This window comes from Pan paniscus, chromosome 7 (genome assembly GCF_029289425.2).
Source record: "Pan paniscus chromosome 7, NHGRI_mPanPan1-v2.0_pri, whole genome shotgun sequence".
Taxonomy (NCBI): Eukaryota; Metazoa; Chordata; class Mammalia; order Primates; family Hominidae; genus Pan; species Pan paniscus.
The window spans coordinates 140,841,441-140,848,283 of NC_073256.2; the positions used below are offsets into that span (position 1 = coordinate 140,841,441).

The 6,843-nt window shown below is 45.3% G+C and overlaps 1 protein-coding gene across 1 annotated transcript in view; it reads right to left on the reverse strand.

The window, feature by feature from the left end:
• Positions 1–6,730, reverse strand: part of ATAD2 (ATPase family AAA domain containing 2) — a 96,753-nt gene extending 90,023 nt beyond the window's left edge. Inside the window, exons 1-2 of the mRNA XM_055116901.2 lie at positions 6,590–6,730; positions 2,447–2,544 (exon numbers count right to left, since the gene is read on the reverse strand). The gene's annotated coding sequence lies outside the window, so the exon portion shown is untranslated. The remainder of the gene's footprint in view (positions 1–2,446; positions 2,545–6,589) is intronic.
• Positions 6,731–6,843: the final 113 nt, after the last annotated feature.

Consider the following 6,843-nt stretch of genomic DNA (forward strand, 5'->3'; position numbering starts at 1 on the left):
GTGCTGGGATTACAAGCTTGAGCTACTACACCCATTCTAGTTTTTGTTTTTAAATAATAATCCTTGGCCGGGCACAGGGGCTCGCGTCTGTAATCCCAGCACTTTGGGAGGCTGAGGCAGGTGGATCACCTGGGGTTGGTTTAGTTTTGTACTAAAAATACAAAAATTAGCCGGGTGTCGTGGCACACACCTGTAGTCCCAGCTACTCGGGAGGCTGAGGCAGGAGAACTGCTTGAACCTGGGAGGTGGAGGTTGCAGTGAGCCGAGATTGCACCACTAGACTCCAGTCTGGGTGTGACAAGAGTGAGACTCCATCTCGGAAAAAAAAAAAAAAAAAAGCATTAAAAGCACATCCTTCCAATAAAAAAAGTTTTAAAAAAAACCTTTTGTTATTAAAGCTCAATATACTGTGTGCTGTGGATTCCCTGGATCTCCTTTTACATGTCTGTGGCCTTTCTTATAATTTCCTCTGTTATTTATCTCTCTTCTAAACACCTGCCCATTAATATCTTAATTTCACTGGACACAGGTTTCTTTGAGTAGCATTTCGTATTTCTTCCTTAACCAGATCATTGGAGTTTGTAGGTCAGAATCTGGTTCTAACCATCTCCTACTCTTCTGAAACCATATCCGTTTTTATAGTTTCTATTGTAGGATCATATTATTTATTTATTTATTTATTAGCAGAATTTTGCTCTTGTTGCCCAGGCTGGAGTGCAATGGTGTACTCTCAGCTCACGGCAACCTCCACCTCCCAGGTTCAAGCGATTCTCCTGCCTCAGCCTCCCGAGTAGCTGGGATTACGGGCATGCGCCATCACACCCGGCTAATTTTGTATTTTTAGTAGAGACAGGGGTTTCTCCATGTTGGTCAGGCTGGTCTCACACTCCTGACGTCAAGTGATCCACCCGCCTTGGCCTCCCAAAGTGCTGGGATTACAGGTGTGAGCCACCATGCCCAGCCTATATGTTTTTTATGATCTATTTTTCTCAATCTAAAAAGTAATTCCTGGGCAACCCCCTTTGGGTCCCCTCCCTTTGCATGGGAGCTCTGTTTTCACTCTATTTCACTCTATTAAATCTTGCTACTGCACTCTTCTGGACCATGTTTGTTACGGCTCAAGCTGAGCTTTCGCTCGCCGTCCACCACTGCTGTTTGCTGCCGTGGCAGACCCGCCGCTGACTTCTATCCCTCCGGATCCGGCAGGGTGTCCGCTGTGCTCCTGATCCAGCGAGGCGCCCATTGCCGCTCTGGATCGGGCTAAAGGCTTGCCATTGTTCCTGCATGGCTAAGTGCCCGGGTTCATCCTAATCGAGCTGAACACTAGTCACTGGGTTCCACGGTTCTCTTCTGTGACCCACGGCTTCTAATGGAGCTATAACACTCACCGCATGGCCCAAGATTCCATTCCTTGGAATCCGTGAGGCCAAGAACCCCAGGTCAGAGAACAGGAGGCTTGCCACCATCTTGGAAGCGGCTCGCCACCATCTTGGAAACTTTGTGAACAAGGACCCCTGGTAACATTTTGGAGACCCTGAAGGGACCTCCAAAGCGTTTGTCTCTTCCAGAATCAAAGCTGCAAAACTACAAATCATTCTTCAAATGCAGCCCCAGATGCAGTCTATGACTAAGATCTACCGCGGACCCCTGGACCGGCCTGCTAGCCCATGCTCCGATGTTAATGACATCGAAGGCACCCCTCCCCAGGAAATTTCAACTGCACAACCCCTACTACGCCCCAATTCAGCAAGAAGCAGTTAGAGCAGTCGTCGGCGAACCTCCCCAACAGCACTTGGGTTTTCCTGTTGAGAGGGCGGACTGAGAGACAGGACTAGCTGGATTTCCTAGGCCGACTAAGAATCCGTAAGCCTAGCTGGGAAGGTGACCGCATCCACCTTTAAACACGGGGCTTGCAACTTAGCTCAAACCCAGCCAATCAGAGAGCTCACTAAAATGCTAATTAGGAAAAAACAGGAGGTAAAGAAATAGCCAATCTATTGCCTGAGAGCACAGCGGGAGGGACAAGGATCGGGATATAAACCCAGGCATTTGAGCTGGCAACGGCAACCCCATTTGGGTCCCCTCCCTCTGTATGGGAGCTCTGTTTTCACTCTATTTCAATCTATTAAATCTTGCAACTGCAAAAATAAATAAATAAATAAACAAATAAAAAGTAATTCCTGAAAGTTTAGAAACAGAAAAAAAAAAGCACAATATGGCAGATTAGAAACTGCTGGCTATCTCTCAGTATGCATTCTCCCCTTCTTGCTTGAGACACTCAAATAATACCTGCACTGCTCAGAATAAACTGTATGTTTCCTATCTCCTTTACACCTGGATGTGATCCTGTGAGCATCTTTTGGTCAGTGGAATGTGAGCAGAGTGATGTGCATAACCTGCAGATTTTGTCCTTGAACCTCCCACTACTCCTTTTCCCTGGTCTTACCAGTCAGAATGCAATCAGCAGGTAGGGTGACAAGCCATCTTCAGCCATGCGAACTAGGGCATCACTCTAGATATGGCCCCCAATAAGACATCAGGAGCCTGGGTAACAGATATTGCAGAGACACTATATCAGCTCTAGAATGTATATGCTCAGGCTGTGGAATGAGAGATGCATTTGTATCTCATTTAAGTCACTAATATTTTTGGATTTCTTTGTTACAGCAATGTCACCTGTATTTTAATTAATAAAAATATCAATTCAACAAGGATTTATGCCAACTACAATGCTTACACCCTGCTCAGAGCTATGTGATAATAATCATAACTGCAAAATTATGTAGTTTTTTAAAGTTATTTTATTTATTTTTTAAGAGATGAGGGTCTCACTCTGTTGCCCAGGCTGGAGTGCAGTGGCGTAATCATAGTTCACTGCAGCCTCAAACTTCTGGGCTCAAGCAATTCTTTTGCTTCAGCCTCCTGGGTACCTAGGACTACAGACACCACCATGCCTGGCTAATTAAAAAAAAATTTTTTTTGTAGAGACAGGGTCTTGCTGTGTTGCCTAGGTTGGTCTCAAACTGACCCCAAGCGATCCTCCCGCCTTGGTCTCCCAAAGTTCTAGGATTACAGGGGTGAGCCACTACACCCGGCCTATGTAGTTGTTTATTACGTAGTGAACTGCAGAACTCTCAGCACAACTTGGTTCCAAATCCCTGCACGAACAGACTTGACCAAACTCTAGCATGGCTTCTAGCAGTATAAGGCTATGTCAGCCTTCTCCCCCAAACCCCCCATTAAAATGCCTGCTTAAGAAAGCTCAAAGCTCCCAGGAAAATTTACTATTTGTCGTTGCCAGTACCTGATGATAGGCCCCTGACCTCCTTTTCTTAGAGCATTTACTAAAAGGGCTTAGAATTGTAAATATGTATTACTTACAACTCAGAAGTCCTTCTCAAGGACTTAGAGAGCCATTCCTTTGAAATGTAATCATCAGGAAGGATAGGGCCTCTGACTCCCAGTCTCTGTGGGAGGATAGAATCCTAACTTAGATAACTGCCAGCTAGCAGACACGGCTGGCCTAATGGTATTTACACTGACCAACCCTTTGTAATTTTCACTTCCCTGGCTCTAATGAGCGCCCCCCCCCCGCCCCCCAACTCCTCCCTGCTTCCTCATTCTCCTTTCCAAATGGCCAAATTACCTCTGCACAATTGGAATGGAGCTCAGCTCTTTCCTCTACTGTCAATAGTTGCTGAATAAAATCTGTTTTCATCGCTTTGACTGATGTTCAACGGCTATGTTTATTTTTGACAGTACCTATGTTCTGCCAGGCACTATGCTAAGTGTTTTGCAGAGATTAGTTTATTTAATTTTCACTGCAGCACCCATTAGATAAGCACTCTACTATTATTATCCTCATTTTGCAAAGAAACTGATGCTCAGAAATCTAGTGTTATCCAAGGTCACTCAGGGTAGTAAGTAGCCAAGATAAGATTTGAGTGTGTTTCTGACTACAGCACTATTTATACTGTTCTACCTCTCAGGGCAAGACCCATGCCCTGGAAGAGCTCATGGCAGAGGTAGACACAGATTGAGTTGCTGAGCATGCTACTGCTTTTCAAGACATATGAATAAAAGTTGTGACAAAACAGGAAAAAAAGCTCCAGGAAGATGGAAGCCAACAATAAACTCTTCCTGGGAAAAGCTGCAAATAAGGCATGTGAAAGAGTGCATCAGACAGAGTGTACATACATCTTGTGCAAAGGCTTGGGGTATCAAAGGAAGAATAAGACACTCAGTGACAAGAGTATGGCGGCGGGGAGGGTGGCCGAGGCGGGCGGATCACTTGAGGTCAGGAATTTGAGACCAGCCTGGTCAACATGGTGAAACCCCACCTCCACAAAAAAATACACAAATTTAGCTGGGGTGGTGGGGGCAGAGGTTGCAGTGAGTCAAGATTGCACCACAGCACTCCAGCCTGGGCAACAGAGTGAGACTCTTATCTGAAAAAAAAAAAAATATATAGGGTATGTGGGAAATAATGAAATCAGATTTTTTTAAACAAAAAATCATAGTTGCTAACATTTATATTATATGCTAACAACTATTCTAAGTACTTTATATACATAAACTCAACTAATCCTCATAATGACCCTATGAGGTAGTAGCATTATCATTAACTTCATTTTACAGATGAGGAAAGTGAGACACAGAAGAGTGAAGTAACTTTGCCCAAGGTGACCCAACTGGCAAGTTGTAGAACCTACCCAGCCTGGCTTCAAAGTCCTATAGTAAGTAGTTTGTGCCCAATCAGGATAAGAAACTACACAGTAGGTCAAGCAAGGGAAGTTAAATGTAAAGAACTATTAATTATGTTAGCTGCGCATGGTGGCGCGTGCCTGCAGTCTCAGCTACTCAGGAGGCTGAGGCTGGAGGATCACTTGAGCCCAGGAGTTTGAGGCTGCAGTGAGCTATGATTGCACCACTGCACTCCAGCCTGGGTGACAGAGGGAGACCCTGTCCCCCGCCAAAAAATTATTATTAACTATGGTAAAGGCATAACGATAACACATAAGGAAACTCTATTCAGTACCTTACCGTATAGAAGGTAGGGTTAGGGAGGACCCTGGTTTTTGTGTCAAGAGGCTGAAGAAAGGTTATTGCCAGGCTAAACCTGCAAGGTTAGGAAGGGACCATGTTCTGAGTCTGGGGCTGGGGCAGACTCCACAAGGATGTTCTCACCACTACACCTGTCCCACTCACTTTAAATGGAGCATTTAGACCATTTACATTCAATGTTAGGATTGACTTGTGAGGTACCATTCCATTCATCGTGCTTTGTTGCCTGTGTACCTTGTTTTTTTGTTGTTGTTTTTTAAATTGTATTTTTGTTTTATAGGTCCTGTGTGATTTATGCTTTAACGAGGTTCTGTTTTGATGTGTTTCCAGGATTTGTTTCAAGATTTAGAACTCCTTTTAGCAGTTCCTGTAGTGGTGGCTTGGTAGTGGCAAATTCTCTCACCATTTGTCTGAAAAAGACTGTATCTTTCCTTAATATATGATGCTTAGTTTCGCTGGATACAAAATTATTGGCTGATAATTGTTTTGTTTGAGGAGGCTAAAGATAGGGCCCCAATCCCTTCTAGCTTATAGGGTTTCCCACTCACTTTAAAGGAGAAATGTTTACCAGAGTTGTTATATAGCATAGAGGCTATGTGGAAGTTTGTATTAGGAGCTGAGAGGCAATAAAATTGGTAATTGACACAGGAACTGTGCTCCAAGTCTTTAGGATTTATCAGCTTTGAGACTGAAGAGATTGGAGAATCCAACTGTGGATGGCTAAAATCAATGTAAACATCTCAGTTTTTATAATGGGAAGTACCCTGATTAGCTAGCTATGCTCATTGCAAATATAAACAATTCAGAAGACTGTAAAGTCCTTGAAACTGAAAGTCCCTGATATTAATATCATTCATTCACCAGAGATAAACACTTTTTTTTTTTTTGAGACGGAGTCTCACCCTGTTGCCCAGGCTGGAGTGCAATGGCACCATCTCGGCTCACTGCAACCTCCGCCTCCCGGGTTCAGGTGATTCTCTTGCCTCAGCCTCCCGAGTATCTGGGATTACAGGCGCGCGCCTCCACGCCCAACTAATTTTTGTATTTTTAGTAGAGACGGAGTTTCACCATGTTGGCCAGGCTGGTCTCGAACCCCTGACCTCGTGATCCACCCGCCTCGGTCTCCCAAAGTGCTGGGATTACAGGCGTGAGCCACCGCACCCGGCCCTAAACACTATTTTAACAGTATGGTGTCTTTTCTTCCAGACTGCCAGTAATTGAACAAAATATATGATTAACACAAAAAGGATACCATATGGACTCTTTAAACTTTTTTTTTTCACATTTACTGTATCAGGGAATTAATATATCTTTTCGAGCCAATAGCTACAGGCCTTCCAATTTAAAAGATTAAGTTACAATAGAGTGAGATTTGGGGTGCTATCCCTTTCGGAAAGCGTCCTCGATGCGGTCATATTGGAATTAACCTCCACTCCCCTCCTCTTCTCTGGGCTCCCGCAGACTCCAGGCTGAGTGCAGAAGCGTGGATTTTCACACCCAAACCTCTGTTATTTCAGTGTCTCACCTGGCTTCTCCACAGCGCAGAAGCTCAGCCCCTGGTTGGAAGAGCCTCCCCGGGGAGATTCACAGCGAAGCGCCATTCAGGGCCCAACTCCGAGCCCAAACCTAGCTCCTCCCCAAGCCGCCGCCAGAGACCCCTCTTCTCCCAAAGCTCACCGGGTCCCCGCCCCTGACTCCGCCCACCAGAGCCCGGTCCTCCAGTCCCGCCCCATCCCGGGCCCCACCCACCAGCCGGGCTCCGCCTACCCGGAAGCGCGC